Below are 26,635 nucleotides of genomic sequence, written 5' to 3' on the forward strand. Positions count from 1 at the left end.
TATGGCCAAATGACAATGAACTGACAACTACGCAAATTAAAAATAATCAGATTAATAAATATAAACATACAACGATAGCAACTTAAAAACTTTAATATATCACTCAAATATTAACACAAAAATGGGTAATAAACGAAAATTCTTGGAAATGAAATCTTTGAGTTTTACGTCCCACGATTATGCCGGTTAGGCTAAAGGAGGCGGTGATGATTAGTAATGAATGAAAATGGTGGATTGAAGAAAGTGGGAGGAAACGGGAGAACCCCGAGAAAACCCACGCACACGGTGTTTGTCCACCACAAAGTCCACTTGGCGGGGGCTGGGATCGAACCCGGGACCCTACACACCAGAGGTGAACGCTCTACCACTGAGCCACCGCTGCCCCTACGAAAATTCTTGTACACCAGGTTTCACGTTGAAGTTGGTCTCAATCAATTAGATGCGTTGTCGCGATTATTATGAAACTTTGTTTTGGATAGAGCTGAACGGTATTCACCAGGTTATGGCATATGCTGATGATGTAAATTTAATAGGAGATGATAGGAGAATAGAAAGAAATGCAGAGATCTTATTAAACGCTTGCATGGACATGAGTTTAGAAGTAAATGCAGAAAAGACTAAATACATGGAAGTGCGTCGGGACCGTAATACAGCAAATTGTGGATGAGTTAAAATAGTAAATGATACTTTTAATAAAGTGGATAGTTTCAAATATCTAGGATCAATATTAACAGACGAAAATCATATTCACGAACAAATTAAATGAAGGCTAAAAGCAGGCAATTTGTGTTATTTTTCAGTTCAAAATCTTTTGTCGTCAGGAACTCTGACGAGGAATTTCAAGTTTAAAATATATAAAACGATAATTATGCCTGTTGTTGTGTATGGTTGCGAAACATGGTCACTTACTCTGATCGAAAAACTATTTCTGAATAAGATCCTAAGAGAAATATTCGGACCGCAGAGGAACGGGAACGAAGAATGACGGAAATTTCATGACGAGGAACTACATAGTTTATACGGTTTACCAGACATTGTTAGTATCATCAAGTCTATGAGGCTCGGGTGGGCAGGTCATGTAGCCAGGGAAAGCTTTAAATGTTCTAATTGGAAGTCCAATTGGAAAACGACCACTAGGAAGACCTGGTCGCACATGAGAGGGCAATATTATGATGGATATTGCAGAAATAATATGAGGAGCTTGTTTCTAAACACCACCTAAGTCACTTTTTTCAATTTTCGGTTTTTGCGCTTTGTTTGTGTATTAGAAGTAGATACACATGCCTGACTATATAACCTCTCAAAACTCACGTAAGTCGCCTTGAAATTAAATGTAAAAAATCACATTTTTTTCAAAATGCGTCTAAGTCATTAAAAATATTAATTCCAAACTCCACTTAAGTCACGTCTGTATTATTTGTCTACTTTGCAAGTTTGATGTTCATTGTTACCATTTCTCTGATTGGTGTTTATTTTTAGATTTGGAGCGAAAATTAATCTATTGTTTAGAATTTAATTTTAAGCAGTTAGTTATTGTAAGAGTTAACAACCAGTAAGAAGGTATTTAAAGAAAAGTACATACCGTATATACAAGAGACTACTACGTTGTTATTAGGACTGGCTGAAAACAATACACCTGTTCTGCAAAATGGAAATTGGATTACTAGAGCCTGTGAAGGAAGAGAAGGAAAGAAAGCGATCAAGAGATTCAGGAAACTGGGTAAAGAAATAATAAAATATAATCAATATAAAAATACACTTAAAATGAAAATATAAAATGTAAATCTTAGAACTAAAACAAATAAAAATTTATTAAAAACACAAAAATCTTGTTAATCTTACATGTTAGTGTCAATAAGCACATAGTATAATCAAATATAAATTTTCTTCTTCTTATTATTATTATTTTATATGTTTTACAAGACATAATGATAGTAGTGTAATCATTGAGCAGTAGCTAATTTTTTTCTGGAGAAAACATAACTTAAGTGGTTTTTGAGCGAAAATCAAACATTTTCCCGCCATTTATGCCTAAACCTAAAATCAGACATTTCTTAAAATTTAGCATGTTGTTATGTATCACTATACATAAAAGATATCATTCAAATATGTTTCATGAAATGTAGAACAAGAGCGATACACATTTTTCCCTTCTCCTCTAAAATTACAAAAAAATACTTCGGTGGAGTTTGGAAACAAGCTCCTCATATATTTCTAATACAAAATAGAAACTGCATCCAGGTAGCTAAGGACAGAAGTCAATGAAGAGCCTCTGTGAACGCGGCGTTGAATCTTCAAGTTCCATAGGTTTAGAATTAGTAAGTTAGAGAAACAATATTTACTTATAAAAGGAGCCATTATGTCGGTCAAATTCTTTTACAAGTGTTTCAAAGAAACATAATATATTTCTAATTTTTATTTGCGAATCGGGTGAAACATACTCGCGAGCAATCATTTGGCCATCATCACTATATAAGAAATACTATAAACTATTATTAAAATATACACAACAACTTCTGTTTTTCAATAAAAAATGAAATATAGCTGTCGATCAGCAATCGTACCAATATCATGCGCCGCATCTTTAAAGCTTTTGATTCCACTGGAGTCGACGGTGACATTGAAGTAGTTTCCGATTACTTTATACGTTCTACGTCCTTCAGTACATAGAGAATAAATTATATAGGCCTATTAAATACCTTCAGAATGATATCTAATACTATATTTACATAAAACTCATATAGTAAATGAATTCGAAGCATAGAACTTTTCCTTCCTCATTTTTTTTAATTCTGAGGTTCCTTTTGCATTTTATTTCTTTGCAACCGGAATATGAATTCGTTGTTTACTTTTCTTCCCATACCTTCCTGTCTCAGTTTGTCAATTTAGCGGCATTATTTCTCATTTTAAAAAGGAAAAAGAGAAGGATGGCATGTTTCCGGGAAGAAAAAAGAAAGCCAACTTTTCGAAGAGAAACTCATTTTACAACTCTGAAAAGTTTTGTTGTCAACACCAGCGCCATTATTTATAGCAGCGGCTCAGTTCGGAACTCCTTTTTTTTTGCTTTCAGTTTCTCTCTCTTTCTCTCTCTCTGTTTGTGAAGCAGTAGAACGCATAAAGAAGCGAAGTTCTTTGGTTCACTTTATCCCGCGGCTGTTGCCAAAAACCTTCCCTTAAAGCAGAGTTAATCCGCAATGACCGCTTCGAAACATTCTGACGCTCTTCCAGAAAAGTCCACGTAATCCGAATGAAGATAAACACTCTGCAGCGTTATTCCTCGTATTATCAATGAAATTACACAGATTTCTTTACACTACAAGAAGAATTATGTGTTGCTGCTGTTTGAAAAATAGAATCTGCTGAAAATCTATTATTTTAACATTCATTTGTTTTGTCCATAAAACAGTCCAAACAGATGGAATACTCCAGAAAAGCATATTTATACAGGGTATTCGGATGAGTTTTCCAAAGTTAGTTAGGGAGGTGATACATGAAGTCAAGTGGAAATCTTTTTGCTTATAAAGCCATGTCCGTTAACGCCTCATGGGCGTGCTACAGACAGGAATAGAAAATGAACCGGTTATTGATAAAACTCTCCGGACAGATTCCTATCTTTAGCATCGGTTCTTAGTCCCTGTACCAGTTCAAAAGCGGGTCAGAACCGTTTCTTTTTCAATCTCTGACTACAGACCCTTGAAGTTGCCAGTATGATGAATATCTCCTTTCTAATTAGCAAGCGTTAGGCAACCAGTACAAGATCTGTGAACAGCGGGTTGACTGACAGTACAGGCGCTCTGCGTGAACCGGAATTCCAAAATCGGTTGTCTATTGACAACTTCAAAGTTCTGTAGGCCGCGAAGAAGCATTATCGGGCAGGAGTTTATGAGCAAAAATATTTCCAGTTGGCATTATCTATAATTTCTGTAAGTTTGGCACAAATTCACCCGAATTCTGCGTTTTCGCGACAAGACAATCAATTAAAATGTAGAACAAGGAAAATGTTCCAAGACAAATAGAGAATTGAAAACATTAAAATTCTTTTCAAAGTATTCAGTAGCAAAGCACAAACAATAAGAACAGTGTTAGGAAATATTAGAGTTTTAAATGAAGCATATAAGTTGAAATGTAACAAGTTATAGCAGCAAATGATTCCCTAAAATATACTCTAAGATGCAGAATCACCTGTTAACGGGAAAATATCCATTTTACATGTTATTATTTAGGATTTTCTTGATTAACCGAGAAGACCGTCCATTGAAACTTTGAAAATATTAAAAATCCAATGACCAGTAGCATATTATATGATAACTGTATATACATAAAACTATAGGAACTGACATAAAATAAAGGGGCACTTCCATGATTGTAGGTTTTCGGGACTACTAACAGAAAAATTGCCAAAATGAATATTTCAAACTTCAAGGGGGTCTAAAGGGGGATGAAGAAATTCCCCATGTTATTTAAAAGGTCGTTTTCTTTTACCTACAAACTCATGTTTTAGGTACTTGGAATTGGAATAACTTGAAATTCGGCATGCTTGAACGTTTTCGTTATCATTAGCTAAGTAAACCATCGGTAATAGAAATTTCCAACTTTAGAGTAGTTTTATGGGCAATTTAAATATTTTTCCCCTGTTATTTATATGAGAGATCTTCTACATCCCAAAATTATTGGGCAATCCCTGTAGGACTACAATGATTAAATTTGGTATGATTGTAGCTTTTCGGGACTAACCCACAGGAAAATTGCCAAAAGTGAATATTTTTAATTTTTAAGGGATGTAAAGGGAAGGTGAAGAACGTTCCTTATTATTTAAACGCTTTTTTTCTTGAAATACGAAATCTTATCTTTTTCAGATAGTTGAAATAGGAAAAGAAACTTGAAATTTGGAAGCTGCGAGGTGGTAGCCTGAGTAAACGCGGGGCCAGGCGTGAAGCTTCCAACTGGACGGAATTCAGGAAATGCTAAGAGCAAGTGCTCTCTTGATTCAAAGGCTCATTACATAAGAGACGCGTCTGGGACCGGAGCCTCCACCTAGCCAAAGTAAAATAAAACTATGGTTCAGCAAATTGGGATTCACTGCACCGAGGTTATATGTGAGATCTTCAGTTAATGTTGTGATCTGAACCATCATGTATTGCATTCGATAGTTTCTTACTGAATATCGAATTAAGGGTCTCGTATATCGAAGGAACACGAATAAGCTATAGTTCAGCGAGGAGGGTAAGTGGACCTCTGTACTCAGTATTTACTTTAAATAAAGTATGGACTTATATAATTTAACATGGACAAGATTAAAGTTGCAACGATGGACCTCGCAAGCACACAACATACGAACGGGAAAAGGTTCACATGTTCACAGGATGGTATATGCAAGGGTTAAGCGAAAGGTGTTTTGACTGATAGAAAGAAATAAACGGTTGGAATTGGTATACAGAAAATATTAGCAATCAAAATTATGACGACAAAGGATTAATGAAAACAGAATGAAACTAAGTTATTCATAACGAAATAGTTACGTTCAATTCTGTTCTAGATCTCTTTATAGACATTTTCTTAAGTTCGAATTTACGTTTTAGGATTATTGTTACGACACTATTTATAAGCTGAGAAATTATTATTCATGTACATTGGTTCAAATAATGTAATCCAAGCTTAATTTTTAGAAAGAAAATCCGTCGCTTATTCTCGTTCATTCGAAAACATTGGGAAACAGTTGCTAGCAAATTATAAAAGTATTGAATTACTACTACTACTACAGCTACTACTACTACTACTACTACTACTACTACTACTACTACTAGTACTACTACTACTACTACTACTACTACTACTACTACTACTACTACTACTAATAATAATAATAATAATAATAATAATAATAACAACTAGAGCAACACAAAAGCGTAAAAAGCATAATAGCAGTTTACACAAATGGTTGGTACCTTAAACATGGTTGTGGTTGTCTAAGGGTCCAGAATTAATTTTAAAAGCATAATAAAGCATAATTTTAGAAAATAAAGCATAAAGCATAATTTAAAATATATAGCACAATTCTTGAGAAATTCTGTTAGAACAATTCTTGGAAAATTTTGTTTAATTGCAAGTTTAACATACTGTATTAATATTTTCTAAAACCAATATTTACAATGCAAAATCACTGAGCACATAACAATGCACAATGAAAAGCTTATTTTTATTTCTGTAAACAAAGTTTTCGGTACAATGCTTTGATGTTGAGAAAAGAAAAAAAGGAAAAGAAGAAAACTTTCGACCAACAATGAATAATACACAAGAACTCAACACTATATTGTTATGTGTACCTCTTGAACTTTAGCTCTTTCTGTACATTTTGGTGGCATCTTTTACTTTCCCTTTCTGTATATATTCACCTGTAAGGCGCACACAAGCGATAGAACAAAACTGACTCAAGTAAAGCATATCTCAAATGTAGAAAGGTCATTAAATATGAAAAACTGGTAGCATAAAGTATTAATAAATAGATCCAGACATTTAGAACATTTAATGTATAGTGAATATACATTATACACGATTAATGTAAAACAATTATTGAAATTAACAATAAAGCATAATTCGGAAAAAATAAAGCATAATGTGGGTTGCTCTAATAATAACGTATCAGACGCTACGATAGAAAACAATTACAGTCATTTGCTTCTTCTAACCATTTTTCCACTTCGGATCGCTGTCTTCCACCTGTATCTTGTATTGTATTGTAAGCACTGCACCATATCATTCTTCAGATAATCTCCCCACTTCTTTAGTCGGTCTTGTGCTCGTTTCCCATTTACCATCCACTCGGTGAGCTATGTATTCCAAAGGTGGTGATCTTAAATGTGCAAATCGTCGAGGTCTACTTTTTTGCAGGTTTCCTGCAACCAGCCTCAACCTTACTGTTCTTCAGATCACTTCATTTTTAATTATGTCCGTCCACGTTAGTGCATATATCCACCGCAGCATCCTCAATTGTGCAATATACACCTTCTGTTCCTTTCTTTTCTTCGTGGTCCGGCGTTGCGCACCGTATAATAAAGCACGTCTCTCTCTTGTTGTGTAAACGTTTCCTTTAAGGCGTATTGATATCCTACGATCGTGGAAAACATCTGCCAGTTCTCTCCATTCAGCCCAACGATACTAATTATGTTGTTTGCATCTTCTTCTATTCCTGCATTTTCCTGTAATGTTGATCCCAAGTACTTGAATTTCTTCGTCGTTACCACCTCTTCATCTACTTGTATTTTTTAATTTTTGATTATATATTTACTGAACCGACAATGTACATATTCTGTCCTGAGTTTACTAATTATTATAGTACTGTCTTGGACTCACTTACCATCACGATGCCATCACAGACATATATCAAGGTTTTAACTCTGGGATATCCTTGGCAAGTTTGTTCATCACAACTGTAAAAGGTATGCACTAAGAATAGATCTCTGGTGAAGTCTCACCTTATCTGGGAATTCTTCTGTTATTCCACACATGCTCCTCACTCCTGTCCGGCAATCATTATCTTGAATCAGAAAATATCTTTCCTTCAGCATCCACCAAATAAGATCCCGTAGCATTCTATCATAGAATTTATCTAGATCGATGGAAACCATATCAATTATCATCCTAGGTGCAAATATTTAATCCGTTGTCAACCGTCCTAGCATCAAACAAAATTGATTCTATATTATTTCTGTATCTTCCCGCAATTCCACAGCTTCGTTGCATGACACATAAGTTTTATTCTCTTTAGTTGCCACATTCTTCCACATATCCTTTGTTTTTAAAATCCGGCACAACGTAGCTGCTTTTCCATTATTTTCGCACATTTCCTGTTTCTAGTATTCTATTAAAATGTCGAGTAGATCACTGCTCTCCTCCTTCACCTAAACCTTTCCATATTTCAGTAGAGATCTTACTTGATTCTGGGACTTCACCACTTTTAATCTTCGTCATGGCGTTTTCCACCTCTACCATAATTACAGAACAAGTCTGATTTATGGGTATATTTTTCGCAAGTTTTCCTAGGGAAATACTTCTTCCACTGCTTTGTTATCTTCTTTTCACGTGTCAGAACTACGTTATTTTCATCCTAAACGTAGCACACATGCAAAATACATTTCTTTTGCCTCTCTTTAACCTTTGAAAGCTTGTAAATAATCTTTTCTGCTTGTTTTGCTTCCAGGTAGTTGTACAACTCATTACAAGCCTATCCCTTCGCTACACAGACTGTCTTCTTAGCGTTCTTCTTCACTTCCTTGTAATCCTTTACGTCTTGTAGGGTAAAACGTTCTTGTAAGGTTTAACCTCTTTTTACATCAACTTATCAATAGATCAGAGAGTCACGCTGTAGTACTAGATAGCAGTGGTTCTCAACCTAATTTCTATCACGAAACCCATTTTATCACATCGTTTGACCACCGATCCCTTTATAATTTCTGGTTTGTTAGAAGCTTGTGTGGGATTGTTAATATACCTATTGCGGAGAATTCACGATATATATCTATTTCTATAATAGTAGAATCCATTTCTTGTGTATAGTTTATACAATAACTTCGCTAAAAGCGAATGGATTAAAACCGTCTAGTCCTTGCAACTGGTTTACTGTAACAAAGACTTGGGCAAGTTCTGGCTGAAGAGGAGAGAAGAATATCCTGGTCTGGTATCTGCTGCTTTAAAACTAATCATTCCATTTGCTACATCGTACCCGAGCGAAAGTATTTTTTGTTCCATTCTAAGCATTAAAACAAGACAAGAAATCCGTTATCAGTTTAAAATGACTTGATAATATGCGTAACGAAGATTGAACCGGACATTGCCGCACTAGTGAAATCACACCATGCACAGGTATCTCATTAGCTTTCAATTTTAATTGTATTTCAATATACAGATTTTGTTGCCTTTCTATTTTTCTGGTATCTCAATAAACAGTTCTCATTAGTTTCATATCGTACCTCTTTATTTTAAATTGATTTTTAAACAACTCTACAACTGTTGAAAGTGTTTAGTAGACTTATTTTTTGTTTTTTCTTAATGATATGTATAAAAATAAAAATATGACTAGCATAAATATTTTCTGGTATTAGATTCTAATTATATTTCACTCTTCCGCTTCTTGTCGAACCCCAGGTTGAGAAACGCTGGTGTATAGAATGAAAGACATCAATTTGATATGGATACTCTTTCAACTATCTACTTGTTCCCACAAAAAAAAAAAAAAAAAAGAAGATCTATCGTTATTAGAACAAATTCCAGTTGTCCATCGAACATGCCGTTAGCGCTGTCGGCTGGTGATAATGCTTTTCTGGCGACTATGTTTCTGTAGTTAAAAGACGTAATTATAGGAGAATGCTCTTGTTAAAATGTGTTTGAAGCCGTCCTGGGTCTCGTGCTTTGTTTCAAAATAAAACCTGTCAGTTGAAGTGCGACGCCTCCCCTTCCCTCTGTACCCTTTTTGTGTGTTTAATGCGCTGTAAAATTTCACTGCAGTAACAGGGACGTTAGTGTGTTCCATATTAGCGTTTATGCGACCATCATTTGAGCTTGTTACAACCCTATTTTCATTTAACCTTCTGCTTTCAAAATTCCAGTCTCCGAAGATAGGTGCAGGGCGGGGAAAGGACCAATTACCATTCTACTTTGATGCGTCTAAAGTTCGTTAAATTATGATTTACGTTTCCTTCACAGTTGATTGCAAAGCTTCTATAAGTTGTTGGGCCTAAGAAATGAATAGATATTTCAACGCTAAAGTCGATGATACAGCCGTGTTAAGCTTATTCACTAAAAGTGATTCGAACTTAGATAACAATATAGAAAGGTACTCGCCTTATTCTTTATCGAAAATGGTTATTTGCGATCCACATATTTGGACGTTGTTGGTGCTAGGTTATGTGATTTGAGCATGATGAAAGTGCGTAATGTATTGAGAAAGTTGCGAGGGACCCAATCTTCTGCCCACAAAATTCACAGCAAAACTACATCGACTAAGAGGAACAGTGGTCGGAAGAATACCCTCAGTGGCTGAGCATTAAAACGGGTTGTCACTATGAACCGTCCTGCGACTGCGGTGCAAGTGATTGCAAAACTCAAGTGGTACACTCATGTCCAAAATGATTGTCGCATATCTATAACTGTCTTCTTGTAAGAATATAATTTGATAATGATTTTCCAGGGTATTTTTAATACTCGGGAAATGTATATTTATGGTAAATTTCATAGGAAAAGAATTATAAATACAAAAATTAGAATGAGTAAAACAAAATGTTGCTAAATGGACAAGAAAGTTTTATTTTCGTTTTATTGTTCTTTTGACACGAAATTTGCCACAGACATGTCTTTGCCAATTATACACATACTAACATTATAAGAAATTCGTAATCAAATTATATTCCTACAACAACATGCGGTATTTATAGACATGCAACAATAATTTTGGATATAAGTGTACATCCCACAGCTCGTCTCTACAATTACAGTCCGCTGTGAGTTACGCGATGTGGAAATAGTCACGTCACGTCGCGTGGTTGAGTGGTGCTAGCATAGCTGCCTCTCGCTATAGTACGATGTACGGTGCCAATGATGCCGGGAACATGTAAAATGGACCCGTGATCACTGAAAACGTGTGATATTGTCGGATGGATCATCGTTCACCTTATTTCAAAGCACAGTCTGTCTTGATGTATGGCGGACACCTAAAGAAGCACTGAGCAGTGATGCACAGCGTCTCGTCCAAACAGTGAAACATGACAGACTCTGTGATGCTGAGAGTTCAATATCGTGGTTTCCAGTGGCTTTCAGTCGCGTCACTGCTTGTGATCATGCTGGCATTTTAGACAATCATAACCATCATGTGGTTTAGATGTATCCGAGATATGACGCCATATTCCAGGATGATAATATATCCATTTGCACAACTATAGCTGTTGCGGCGTGATTTGAGGGAGATCAATCATCGGGTTGAAATAGAATCTTTTCTGACCCTCTCAATCCTCTGAAGAAACGTGTTTCGTTTAGAAGACACGAATGCGGCTATCATTTCCGCTTCCATCCTCTCACGGAAGTGACTGATACCCTTCACGTGGAATGATGTAATACGATTATTCACGACTTCCATGACTCTATTTCATTCGTTTGAGAGCTCTTCTGAGAGCTTATTTTGTTTTGAATCTGGCTACAGTTTCAGCAGCGTGACTATATGAGATGTGTATTTAGAGCTTAATGTGGAATCCGAACCACAAGAGTTCCTGCCGGGATTCGAACCTGATTCACGAAAAAGGTGCTTATGGTAACCGCTTAGCCACGAGACAGCTCATGTCCTGAGAGCGAAAGCTGATCCTACGCCATATTAATCTGATAAGTTGCAGTATTTGAGATGTTTTTGTTATTTTGATAACCATTTGTAATAACACGAAGGGAATATGAAACTATGCAGGTGGCTGGACTGAGGTAAAATTGTATTTTGCGTTTATCACGTCGTGTTAATGTCCAATCATCTATTTCCCTGTACAGTATTAGCAGCAACCAGAGTTTTGTGAAAAGTAGTGAAATTCATTTCTCATCTCCAATGTACTTCCTTAATGCATTCATTTTGCGTCTTCAATGTCAATTTCGTCGGTAACTTCACTTTTATTTGTAGTAACTACATAAACTAGCGTAGTTGTAAACAGTCCATGTCACATAAATATTTTATGCACTTTTGATTGAATTGGATTCATTTCAATTTAATTTCCATTTTTAGCATCTAGTTATCTCATCTGCAGCGACTACGCTAGAGTGGCACCTAGTCTGGTTTGTGTCCGAGGCGCTTATCGAACCCAGGACCACCAACATAGAAAGGCAGCATTCGTAGATATTGGAATGATAAAGTTTATTTCTTCCCATGTATAGTCGTAGTACCTCTGATGCAATGGATTTTCCTCACTCCTTATGGAAAGTTAGTCTCAGAACAAGAGGCTTCCATATGCGAGGAGAGCTGATCCGTTTCATCTGCTTTAAATGCGACGGGGAGCGAAGGCAGAGGGGTTGAGTAACGAAAGGACAGCTGGATCGTTGGTTGCCTGGATGGCTGGAGCGAAGAGCGTTTTTCCTTTGTAAACCAACAAAAATAGAAACGGAGAAAACGTATTTTGCGAGTGTCGCTACTGCATTTGTGCTTTTGTCATCGTCTCTATTACATCCTCTCATGTTCTCGGATCGATTCCCGCTCGAGGCTTTCACGTTCTACTTGTTCCTTGATGGGAGACAAGTAGACTTTGCGCTGTTCCATTTTTTCTTGTATAGATGATAATACATTTTTGTCTGGATGGGTTTTTCATGGAACACTGAAGAAAACTGCATAAGATATAGTGTATAGGGTTTCCACTAACATCAGTACTTTTATGTAAAAGAACTACAGGAAGTTTCAATGGAATGAATTTGACATGTAATCATTTAATGCTCATTACGTTTTTTCATTAAATGTTCATTACGTTCTAGTACAGATGCCTTTTTTTAGCACTCACATTATAATGATAATACAATATTTTACGATTTTCTACAGATTAACAATTTCTAGAATATTATTCTAGAAAGACTACATCCGATAGTGAAGCACTATTCATAAAGGATTGTTTCATCTTTCTTCTTCTTCTACGAATAAAGCGGGAATTGCACAAGTTACTGCGTTGGAATTTGTGATCCATGAACTTTCCAACGATGTATAAATCATGACTCTGTGATAATTAGGGGAGTCACCAGGGACCATAAGGTGAGAGACTACGATATGGTCAAAATCCCTGGCCGGTGTTTAAACGTTAGTTTGGACATGTTTAAAGCTCAGGAAGGGAGGCAGGCCATCTACAGTTTCTAATGACTTACATAAGGCCACTTTGAGAAATGATTCTATTTTCTATGATGCGCTGTACGCAGAATATGAATATCCACAGACACTACTCAATTCAATTAGATAAGTGTAACATCACATGACAATATTTGGACAAATGTCGCGCGAAATGATTCAGGAGACCGGTATAGAATTTACACATTTATAGTTCAGTGAGAGATCTTTGATAAGTATCAAAGGAATATCTGCACCCGAGCATTTGATGAGCAAAAGTAAACTTTAGTTCGACTTTTAAGTAGCCTTTGTCCTTCCGATTACTCCTGTCCTTCTGCGCTGCTAATTGCCATTATGAAAGAAATAGTAACAGTAAATTCTAAGGTTCAAGGTAGTGGTAATATACATTATTGTAAAATAAGTTGTACTTTGGACATTTGGACTCTTTTTCTCGGGGGCCGCGGTGGCTCAGTGATAGAGCATTCACCTCTGATGCTTGGGGTCCCGGGTTCGATCCCAGCCCCCGCCAAGTTGACTTTGTGGTGGACAAACACCGTGTGCGTGGGTGTTCTCGGGGTTCTCCCGTTTCCTCCCACTTACTTCATTCCACCATTTCATTCATTACTCATCATCTTCGTCTCCTTTAGCCTAACCGTAATAAAGTGGGACGTAAAGCTCAAAGATTTCATTTTTTCTTTTCCTCAGTGATTGCTCAGGAAATACTTTCTTCACTATGATTGTCTGGTATTTAAAACAAAAACAGAAATTTAAATTGCAGCAATGAACATTTCAGTTGTTACATAACCTTTCAGGATGCGTCCGCCTCATTTGCCATTGAAATTCAACACTCGCCGCTTTGAGTTTTGACATATTTTAACCAAAGTACAGAACAAGTCAAAATGACGGACCCGATTTCAGAAATTAATTCTGTCAAATCTAATAAACGTATGTTATTGTGAGACATGCGCTTCGAAAAGTTAACGTTCCAAGTTTACTTTCCATGCAGTGTTTTCATCTAACGCTAAGAGTCAGCAGAGAGCAGTTATGGAAATGACGTTGACTTGACAACATGCTACAGAAGGTTTGCAGAAGGTAGACCATCGGCTTGGAGTGTGCTGTTTTTATTTACGCAAGGTGCTCTCATAGAACTTTTGTGATATGTTTGAAGAAAACTTTGACAGTTTACTTTTCTTAGTACATGTCTCAGAATAACGTATGCTTATTAGATCTTACAGAATACATTTCTGAACTCGGGCCCAATACTTTGACTTGCCCTAAATAATAATAATAATAATAATAATAATAATAATAATAATAATAATAATAATAATAATAATAATAATAATATCGATGATCTGATGTGTGTTACCACATCGAGAATTGTACACATTTGTTAAGAAGTGCACTGAGAGAAAAACGTACGTGATGTACACTTATGTCCAAAATTGTTGTCGCATATCTATAAATATGTTGTTGTAGGAATATAATTTGATAACGAATTCGCCAGGTATTTCATATAATGTTAGTATGTATACAATCGGCAAAGATATGTATGTAGCAAATTTCATAAATGTCAAAAGAGCAGTAAATAAAAACAATAAAACGAAACTAAAACGTTCTTGTCCATTTAGCAACATTTTGTTTTATTCATTCTAATTTTCGTATTTATAATTCATTTCCTATGAAATTTACCACAAATATACATTTCCCGATTATACACAAAGTATCAGTATTAATAGTACTCTGCAAAATCATTATCAAACTATATTCTTACAAGAAGACAGTTATAGACGTGCGACAATAATTTTGGACATGAGTCTACGTATAAACGTGGTGGTAGATCCTGTAGTTTTTGATAACGTACAGCAGACGCATAATTCAAAAAGTATATTTTATACATAATTTCCGCATAACTGTTCCGAATAGATGTACTTTCCGTACGAACGAGAGAGCTGTATGTAGGTGGTCAAGATCTCACATACAGATGGGACGTATATACCATATAACTGACGTATGTAACATACGTATACGTATGTAAAAAACGGAAGACTGTTAGATGTCAGGCTTCCTGCAGTGGCATAATGCAACATCTAGGCGGAAAAGGGGCAGTTCATATGTAGCATATGGATAACATATGCTCTGTACTGATTTCCGTAATAAACATAAGCATCCCGAATATTTGTACAATATAGCACTGTCCGTATAACGGATTTGTGTCAGTGTGCTTGTGCGATGCATTCATAAATCGTCAGGAGTATAATTTTATTTATGTACGTAATTTAACGCTGGAAAACACATCACGAACGGAATGTTGCAATATATGTAAATTGCTGTTGTATAGAATGATAAACATTCATACGCATGACATGATACGCTTCGCAGTATAAAAGCATTTCACGTGTTATATTTTCCAGAGCGAAGATATGCTATAAAGGAAGTTTAGTTGCAGGAAGACAATGAAGAATGATGCGCTTTTCTTTTGTTAATTCCCTGCGTATCTAAATCTTCTTCTTCTGGCTTTGAAGAGAGAGAAAATCGATTCCTGTAGGCGTTTTATTCATCTGCAACGGAAAAATATAAATAAGAAAAAGCAAATGAACGTTGACAGCTTGAAGGAAGAATAACAAAATAAAAAGAAGGAATATAAGGTCCAAAGTCAACATCCAAAACTGTCATTCTAGTAATTGATTTCAAAACTGAGAAATTGTGTGTCTTCGTAAACAAAAAGAATAAAAGAAATATACGATCACAACGAATATGGATTTTCTTTATTTATTTGGAAAAGAAATCTACTAAACATTCAGTGTATTACTGGAGCTGCAGAAGCAACTTTTATTATGGAAATTCCAATCAGTGTTTATTCGTTAGATGCAGTTATTTCACATTTATTCTTCCAGACTCCTATACATAAGCCCGTGCTCGTGGGTTTTCTCGTGGTTCTCCCGTTTCCTCCCACTTTCTTCATTCCACCATTTCACTCATCTCTCATCATCACCGTCTCCTTTAGCCTAACCGGCATAACCGTGGGACGTAAAACTTAAAGATTTCATTTTTCCTATACATAAGCAATCTTAAGCATAAGGATAAGAATTTGTATAGAACCAGCCTGGCCTTCTGTTCATCGACCAGTATTGAATAAAATATCGTCAGATATAACAAGGAATTCATCGTTCGAGAGTTCATTCTGGATGTTCCCCTCCAGTGAAGATTGAGACAAGTTCAGCTCGGAAAAATTTCAATACACAGGGGCTCAAAATAGTACTGGAAAAATACTGGTAATCCTTGTTGAGCACGATTATGCCGAACGTATCACGACCGTCCCGAACACTATCAAAGCCGGAAGTGATTGAAATTTGCCACTACTTCCGGTTTCAATACTGATTTTCATAGAGCAAAAAACAGTAAGACATATTGAGATGCGTCCCAAGAATAGGTTCCGTGTTCTCCATTAACCCTCTATTCAAAGCCGAAGCGGTTCAAATTAACCATTTCCGGTTTCCACATTTATCGCCATAGAACAAAAACGGTAATAGATACCGAGAAGCTGGTTTAGAAGTGGTTGAAATTTACTAGTACTTCCGGTTTCGATAATGATTTCTCTAGAGCAAAAACTGTAAATTATATCGAGATGTAGTGTTTTACAATCGATTCAGCTTTCCAAGAGTACAATATATCTCCTTCCTTAACCATTTAATTACACCGCAAGTGGTTCAAATTAACGATTTCCGGTTTCAACCTTCATCACCATAGAATACAATCAGTAATACATAACGAGTAATATCTTTCTGATACAGAATCAGCGTCCGAGGACCCATCTTTGATGTTCTTAATCTATTGCAACCAGTAGTTATTGATATACTACTTGAAATTTGAGTATTGAATTACCAAAGTGTTTAAGTGTACCGTAGTCTCACATTCTGAAACGAAACTTGCTTGTCATGTTACAAACTATTTTCAATATCTGAGGACAAATAAGCTGCATACATCTGTTATCTTATTATCTGCAAATTCGGATGCAATATTTTGTACCTGCGCAGACTACAGCTGCCGGTTTTTGGTTAGTTTAAAGAAAGACACATTTTTCCAAAATGTGCAAATCGTGGGTTCCTCATACCCAAATATATATATATAGTAAAACCTCGGTACTCCGAACGGCCTTCTTCGTCGTCGTCTATTGCATACGTACTGTATTTTCAGATCAAAACGCAGGCCAGAAAACGATTAAAGACTATATCAAATGACTTTTGTTTACATAAGGTTACTGTACTCTAGTATTTAAAGAACAGTACCATACAAAGTTTCATTTTGTAGTAGGTCTTTATTGTGTAATTTTTCTATTTATTGTATGTACGTACGTATGTATGTAAAGTTGTGTATGTATTTTAAGGTTGTTTAGCACGTTTTCTTAGCATTCCTTAGTAATCCGAACCTTTTGATAATCCGAACAGCTCAAGCAAACAAATTCGAACTAACGAGGTTCTAAAATCAAACCAGAAACAGAAATTCGTAGTGTCAGTTTGCTGACTTTTGAATGGAACAGAAGTTGTGAACTATTGACCCGGTATAAACAATGAATAACATGATTGTATAACTGCTACCAGGTTATAGAAGGATTTTTTGTGGATACTCTGTATATTTCGTAAAGACAGTGATAGAGATTTCGCTGCTGCTAGCACGCAAAACTTTACGGGAAAAAACATATCCATATTGTAGGTCGATATTTGTAAATGCCACCTGCATATTTCGTAAAAGTTTGATAATTTGACGCGTGCCATATAAAACTTAATGCGTCCATCTTAAGTGTAATTCGGGTCGCTAAAATTTTGCTTAAAATTCGCAACCCGATCGCAGACCTCTTGTTTTGCATATGTATATAGAATGAACGTATTAAATTCGATGAAAATAGGTGGTGCTTGCACCGCGAGGTATCTCCCATTCCCAGTTGTGGTCACTAAGAGTTTTAGTGGACATACACTCTTCTTTTGTGTAGCCACTGCAGAAATTATTGTATTTATATATAACAAGTATAACATGGAAACAGCAATTTTCAGTTGTTTAAACACAAATTGCATGAGCGCTCCCTCCTTTCTAGCATCTAATGGTGTTTAAAATAATAACTGTTGGGACGAATTCAGTGGTCCAATGTTCGTGTGGAAGGCTTTAGAATATTCGCTGTCATTTTGGATTGAGTTTTTCAATTTTTAATAAATGTTGTTTGGAAACTGCTTTCTTTACCCATTGCAACGCTCATTCATTCTTTGGTTGGGTCGCTTTTGATCCTGGCTTTCCAATAGCCACGGAGCACCACGTGTAGAAAAGGGGGCGCCAATAAAAGCGACAAGGTGGAACCAAGCAAATGGCAGTGCTGTGAGCAGGGATCGATTCCACGAATGGAGCCAGAGAGGACGGGTTCGACAAGTAGTTTTTTTCCCTTTCGTACCTCTTTTTCATCCGAAATTCCTCCGACCCAGATACAATGTTAGGCATCGAATTCCATTCCTTTCCATTTCAGTAGCGTTTTTGCTATACTTTGCAACGGGAATTTCCAACAACAAGACAGGGAAATGTTATTGAACGAACGCTGCACACAACCTCCTTCTGGAAGATTACAAATACAGCACAAGGTCTACTACAGAGTGACATACATACAATTCGTACCGTGAGAAAGATGTAGTATTTTCTTCTGATTCACTGCTGCACACATTGCACAAAACTATAAATGTGTTAAAATGTAAGTAAGGAAGTGTATTTTTCTTAATTCAGTTTTTGAAGGGATTGGAAACTTCAAGATCCCGCAATGTCTTGTAAGAATGCAATATAAAAATGTTATTTTTTTTTAACAGGGAGTACCAATTGGAGCATCCCAGGTAATAAGGGCGGAGTCAACAAAGGCGTGTTTCCTGAAAAACCACTATGAATAGCCAAGTTAATCATCCATTTATTTTAAACCTTATTTTCTAATAAAAAGAGAAATGACCTCCTTAAACTATAGTTATAAGCACGAGAAATGCTTGCCACAGAGTAGTTTGGTATTACTACTCATTACTACTCGAACCCTCAAATGGAATTTCCGAGCGTTTATTAGATTGAGATAGCTATTGTTGAGTTTTCTCTTACTACGCAGAACGCCGCCCCAACAATTACTTATTTATGACATCAAGGCAAAGACTATTATTTGGAAAATACAGTACTAGAGAAATCCTACAGACACTCAGTGTCATGGTGTGGAAAACCAGCTTCCAAGGTGGGAGTATGCGACAGAGCCTTCATACATATGAGCGAGGTCAACAGACCAGGCGCGAAGCGCCACCAAGGTTGACGCAAAGCACAATGAAAGTTTCCAAAATAAACCCTGCTTTTCCTTGATTTTGAGCACTTTTTATTAGACTTTTTTCCTTTCTATTTTATATACGGGTGGGATGCCTTTAGCAAGTGTCTAGGGACCCAAAAAGTATAAATCTGACCATGGTCAAACTAAATATTAGATTGAAAAATACTGCTGTTGGTCTAAAATATTCCAAATAATTTTCTCTCTTTTTTTTCCTTCTTTTCTTTTTTTCTTCCCGAACTTTGTTCCCCTTACTTCGGTGTCCCCCGCTTACCCCCACGGCACGGCACTACAGACATTATGCAAATAAATTGATTAATTTCTTCAAATTGAGAAGTGCTGTTAAAAACTGGAAGAATTTTCTTAAAACACTTTAAGAATTTGAATTAAGAAGACTAGTGATCTCATCATCTAAAAAAACTATTTTATCTAGGATTAAAATAAACGTTTGAAAAGACAGAGACAATGTTGATTCGAACGAAACAACTTGTAGCAAATATAAAAATAGGAGAGAAGTAAGCAGAACAGGAAATCTGGTTTGTATTGTTTTAATAAAGACTTAATCGGACTAATTTCAAGCAAAAGCAAGGATAGGAATATAGAAAGAAAATATATTTCGTGAGTTCTTGAATAATCATCATAGGTATTCTGCCAATATCGTCCATTAATTGTTGTCCCCTTCGCCCTCTTTCTCTCTTTTCTGCCGTCATACCCTCTACAACGTTCCACATGATACAGTTCCTTCTTGGCCAATCTCCCAACCAGTTTCTCTTCCTCTTGTTAATAATATCTAAAATTGTTCTTTTCCACCCACCATTTCTAACACCCTCTCATTCCTTTTTCCGCTCGACAAAGGTAATTCTCTACATTTTCCTCCACACCCACATTTCAAAAGCTTTTAGTCGTTTGTCATCACTTTTGCGTAATGTGTATGTTTCTAACCCATACACCACAATACTCCACACGAAGCATTTTGAGTTTTTCTCAACTCTTTATTCAAAATCCCATGAAATAGTAGTTTCTTCGTCGTAAACGTTTCTTTCGCCATTCCTATCCTTGCTTTTGTTTCACGTTTTCACTTGATATCATAACTAAAAATACTACCTACGCATCGAAAACTAGTCAAATCACTTATTCTTCTTTCTCCTCTCCTACTTCTATATTTGACACTAATTCCCTCGTTCCAATCACCATGGCTTATGTCTTTCTAAGGTTTATCTTCACCTCATATTGCACAAAGGGTTAAGAAAAACAGCCGTGAAATACCGTGTGGACTATTCGGTTGGAACATGGCCACTAAGCGAAAAGATTGAGAAAGAGTGGGGGCTTTCAATGTGTAGTATATTCAAGAATGGGGATTAGCTGAGTCGATCGGAAAATGAATGAAGTAATGTTAGGAATAGTAGGGAGGAAAAGAGCAGTTTTGAATGTAATTAGAGAGAGAAAGAGGTTTATGATAAGGACATGCTAGCAAGGGCGCCGATTTCTCTGTAAATTTAGGGGAACCTATTCAGATGCAGAAGGCATATATATGAGGATTTTAATACGAATTTCATTCAAATTATGCCAAATATTGTATATTCATAAATACAATAGAGAGGCCCACATGAGATTTGGGGGGCCCTTGCCCACGGTCCTCCAGAATCGGCGCCCTTGCGTGCTAGAAGGTACAGTAGAAAGCGAATGAAGAAGAGGAGAAAAAATCTTAGGAGTTGATGGATGGTATAAAAACAAACCAACTGCTACATGAAGAGAAAGAGGTTAACTTAGAAACGGGATGCAAAGAAGCTTTAGTGCAACGGGTCCACCACGGATGATGATGATGCATATCCTTTTTATTAGTTTTATTGCGATTATTGAAAACATTGTTAATCTCCCTGTTACAAAGGATGTCTGTCTACATTCTCCTGACGGTCTGGCTGTCATTTCAAAATTTTGAACGTCCTCACCATGGTATAGTTAAATGCAACTGAGCGTATTATACCGCGATGTAAAAAAAAAAAAAAAAAAAAAAAAACTTTGTTTCTGGAATACTTAGGAAATATATAACATGATGCATATGAAGTAACTTTGCAGAAATGTTCTCTGAACATACAAAATATTACACAAATTATGATAAGGCTGGTTACGGTTTCAATCTTCCAAAGACAATTTATTCATTTTATCCACATAGGAATCTTGTTAGGATCGAAATTAACATAATTTGTTGTCTGTGGTTGCTGTCTCCTGACGCAAATTTATAACAAATTGTTTGGTGAAGCACTCAGTTGTTTGGATATAAGGAAATCCACCGGAAATATTTTGTAGGCCCTAGGGATAGAAAAGGGGTTTGCTTTAAGCCACCAATGCTAAAGAGTATAACATTCCACTCAAACCCGAAAAGAAAGTCTAGATCCTTCAACCTTGAGTTTGTGAAAGTAGTGTGTGATAATTGTTTCCATGAAATATTGTTTTATGAGTTATTAATTCACTCGTATTAAACTTAGACATTATCTTTATCTTTTGAGCGATAGGAGCAAAGAAAGTCTTGTTATCATAAGAAATAAATACGAGGCGCGTTTTTCAAGTAATTGCCCTTTTGAAATTCGGCCGCTGAACCACTGCGGCCCACATTCCACACATACGCGCTGTGCATCTACATATGTTGGCAATGAACAGACGCTACTGCGGAAACATTTTACCGTGGTTTCGTGTGTGTGTAAATAGTTAATATGTTTCTTCCGATTAAGAATCCCGCCAATTGTGAAATACACGCTTTGATTCCTTTTCTTAGTGTTAAAGGGTGAAATTCATCGGCAGATTACTGAAGTGCATGGAGAAAACATTATGAGCGATGGAATAGTACATAAATGGGTTAAAGATTTTAAAGATGGCCGCACAAATGTTTATAATGAAGAACGAAGTGAGCGACCTTCTGTCATCACCGAAGACCTGCTGCAAAAAGTTGACGAAAACGTGAAAAAGAACAGACGATTTACGATTTCACTCGTTATCTGATGAGTTTCTTCAACTTTGAAGAAGTGTTCTGTATGAAATTGTGACTCAACGCTTAACGACGACGGTGATATAGATAAGGTTAAAACAGCTGTGTTGCAGTAGTTGTCAAATCAGCTGGCAGACTTGTATGAGGATGGTATTCAGAACTTTTTTGTAAGATACGATAAGTACGGTATAATTGGTCGAAACTATGTTGAAAATATATTAAGATACAGGCTTTTATTTAAGAATAAAATTGTTACGAAAAGAATACGCAGAGAAAAATGTAACTGCTTTTCAGTTGAACCTGCCAAACGTATGGCAATGGCCACTGAACATTTTTCTTGAAATGTATTTAGATAAACTTATCCAGTATCTGAGCCACACTTGATTGGTAAGCACCTTCCTGCCATATTATAGGACTATATGCGTCCAGTAACACAAGTAATATCACGTTGGTACACTGCTTACTGTACATTTCACAACATTAAGTAAATATGTTCAGTTGCCATAGCCATACGCTTGGCAGGTTCATCTGGAACTGAATAGCAGTCACTTTTTTCTCTGTATACTTATTTTCTTTAATGGCAAAACGATACTTACTTAAAAAGCACACATCGTATAATTAATGATAATAATTTGATTTCAACGGATTTTTGGGTTTGATTACTAGTACATGCCGTGAAAATTACTTGTAGATGTCTGCCAGTCTGTTCGTCTATCCGTCTTCACGTACAGTATTATGCAAGAGTAGAAGCCGATCTCTTCAATGTATCGAGACTAAGCCTTAACCTGGAATTTCTGTGACATTTTCTACGGTGATCATCAATTTGTTATCCATGTCTAAAAATACTTGTACATAGTTTACAGTTGTAAAAAATAACTTTTTTGAAATTGCCGCTCGATTTATTTCTACATCATTAACAACATCACTATGAGATAATTAATTTCTTCTCAGAATTTAAGGAGTCACGTTTACTGCACTCCCCATGTTTCTTCTGACAATTCTCTCCAAAACAACTAACAGTTTTCTCTCCTATTTCTTTCTGAGAAACAGTGTACTTTACTTCGTTTTCGAAGTTACACTGTATATAACTTTATTCATATCTGATAATTGAATATTTCAGTAGTACATGATTTAATGTAAAAAGTGGGAGCAAGAAAGTTTAGTGCTGTGGCGTTTAACTATTATTTTGTATGATTAAACGAAATAAAACTCCCGTCTTTAGGATACATAAAACAGTTTCCATATCAGTTAACGAATACAGGGAAACCCTGCTATAAATTGTTAATTATTATGGAATCACGTGGCTTTCTATGTCAACTTTGCATTGTATATAGTTCGCGTGATGACGCGGATAATGCTGTCAAACGAATCTCCAAATAATGAACGTCGCTAACGAATGTTTAGCTGAAAAGGTTCCAGTATTTGCATATGCATGGAGTTTCTGGCTGTAACACTAATTTGCTTTGTTTCCTGCCAACAGACAATCACTTAATTGATTCATTTTTCGTCTGATGCTGAAAAATGCGAAAGCTGTCAGGGCTTCTGAAATTAAGGTTTTCCAGTTGAGTCGTAATTAGTTAAAATTAATTGGCGCTTTGGTATTTTGAACGGGTAGACAGTATTTCATAGTCTATTATTATTTTTAGACATTGTGGTTCAAAGCTGGCCAAGATTTGGACATAACAGAGGATATCTCCGGCTTTGAAACTTCGATAAATCAACTTCTTGACTTTCAGATACTAGGCTTAACTGCGTGTTAGAATTAAGTGTGAGTCACTTCACTTCGACTAGATAACAATGTGATAGCTTTATTCTTGAAATTCAGTGTTTTAATTACTTCAATTGAACACTATCACTGTACGTTCTGAATACGTGGGAAACAGTTCTGAATCCTTTATTTATTTCAAACGAATTTCCAGACACTACAATGAAACATAGAAGAAATCTTGGAAGGAAGCTATATTTTAAATATCCGAGGATTTGCCTAGTGGGACTGAGAAAAATCCCATCCGGACGTTTTACTGTCAGATTCTGAGCGCGAGATCGTCCTATTGATAAGTGAAAATAAGCATCTCCGTCAACATTGGCTCTCTACGCTTTAATCCACTGTATATTTAAATTTTATCAGGTAAATTGACGTTATTAGCACCATTATTATTATTATTATTATTATTCCTTATTTTAATTACTCTTTATGGGGCACAGTGGGTCAATGGTAGAGCGCTTGCTTCTGGTGCGTGGAGTCCCTGGTTCGATTCCCGGCGAAGTAAGTTTGTTGTCAACAACATCGTGTCCGTGGATTTTCTCGGTATTCCTTTTTTCCTCCCACTTACTCACTTTACCAACTTGTCCATCATCATTCACTTACCTTAATCATTGTGTCCCTTAGCCTACAGGTCATAATCGTCGAACGTTAAACTCAGATTTCATTTTTGTATAGAACTATGTCTGCCATGCACTAGAGTAAAACTCCTGCTGCACTACTAAACAAACTTTCTTTCTATTTTTTAAACTGTGACTGTGTCTACACGTATTCTACGATGTTAATGTGGATCACCACCCGGAAGTCAGTACATATTTTAGCTCATTCCCTTAACTACTGCGCAATGAAAGGTTACATATTATAAATATTGTACTATAAGATAAAGTTATGTTTCAGCTACAACGCAAGACACTGATTCATTTGGTTATGTCTTCTAATATCGAAAAACGTAATGAATAAAAGAAAATATTTTATTCGTTTTACAATGTGCACACAAGATGGCACTTGCTGTTAGAAGTGATCAATTTTATGAAATGTTTATTTGAATGCGTAAAGCACTTCAAAGTAACGATCTTATTACCAAATAGATATATTGTTTGATCGTTTTTCGTGTTTTTTCACATTTTATTTATATATTAATTTACATTTAAGGAAATATATTTTGAGAAGAAACTTGCGCAGAACGCCATAATGTGTTGTTGCCAGATTTGTACGTTTAATTCCTGGATTCTAGCGTTGCAGTTCGAGAAGCGGAACTTAGCTGTGAGTTGCGGTAAGGGTCGAAAACTAATTTCTCCAGTAAGTATCCAAGCAGAATTCCATGATTACTTTCTTTATTATCTGGCACCAGTAAACACTCGACACTATCTGGCAACCCGCACTATTCAAGCAGTGTTTAGCACAGCACTGAGAACACCTAGTGATCCCCCTTAACCTTACTTTCAGCCTATGCTGACAAGATACCCTGTGTCGGTATGCAACCCCGACCATTGTTAAGTTATGGTGGTTGCATAAGATGTTGGCGTTAGAGATTCCATGATGCAAGGGAGACATGTGAATCCTAGTTGCTATGTGTAACGAATGAGATTATTCGTTGATTCCTAATCGTGTGCTGATTGACAGGTAGTTCCATTAGCCCTAACAAAGTAATACTCCACACTTTTAATTAACATTTTCAATTTATGTTATGATATTAGTCTATGTTTACTGATTTTCCTGTTATTATTACTGTTATTGTTATTACTGATTTTCCTCCATTAAGATCTGTTTAAACTGCTGCTGATCGCTGACGCAGAATGCCTCGTTTTGCGACGAAGTAAAACAAATAAAAATACAGCTTTACTATAAAGCTTATTATGTTTTGTAAGGTATTTTTTCCAGGCACACTGGAAGTTTCTAAGTTCGTTAAGCGAGTTTACCTCTGCAGATGTCACATCTTCTCACACGTGTTTCCCGTTGAATATCTGCAGTGTAAGAGTGCAAAGGACATTGTTAGAGGGAAAGAGACAAAACAGCAATTTCTGCTTTTGTCTCCAGCAGGATGCACCGAGGCACATGCTCTCATCTCATTTTTGTGACGAAGCATTCCTCTAGTTCCTGCCTTTTTTGTTTCAAGTGTTTTCCAGCTCCACCTATTGTAAGCAGCGATTTCCTTTTATGCAGTTCTCCAGTTGAGAGAGAGAAAGAGACGATGATAGGAATTCCAGTCTATAAGAGAGAAATCCTCCGCTCCAGGAACTCCTGTATACGATGGAATTTCCGTTTATGTTTTCTAAATAAGTTGATAAAGACAGATCGTGGTAATTTAATCTTCATTCCAAGGCTGGCATTTTCTGTCTGTACCTTCCTGCTGTTGAACGAGGAATAAAATTACATTAACACAACATCGGTTGAGGAATAAAGGACAATGCGCGTTAAAGTACTACCACGGCATTCGCCTAATGTTATTTGGTAGAATAGAACAGTAATAAAATAATTAGTGTGTCTGATTTTGTACAATAGTCCCTTGGGAGACGTAGTGTGGTTGGGATCCAAAAAAAAAACACTATATGCTAGTAATTTATAATTTGACAATGGAGGATGCAAACGCAGGTATTTTCAATGAAAGAAGTAGTTGAGAGAAACTCTTTGAGCTATAGAATGGTGAGGGATGAGGAAAGAGAATAATATAGAGAAATGTTGGTAGTGTATGCGTGTTCATAGACTCATAACTGGTGTCATCGATAACACTTCTTG

The sequence above is a fragment of the Thermobia domestica genome, chromosome 1, assembly GCF_964235325.1.
Source record: "Thermobia domestica chromosome 1, izTheDome1.hap1.1, whole genome shotgun sequence".
Taxonomy (NCBI): domain Eukaryota; kingdom Metazoa; phylum Arthropoda; class Insecta; order Zygentoma; family Lepismatidae; genus Thermobia; species Thermobia domestica.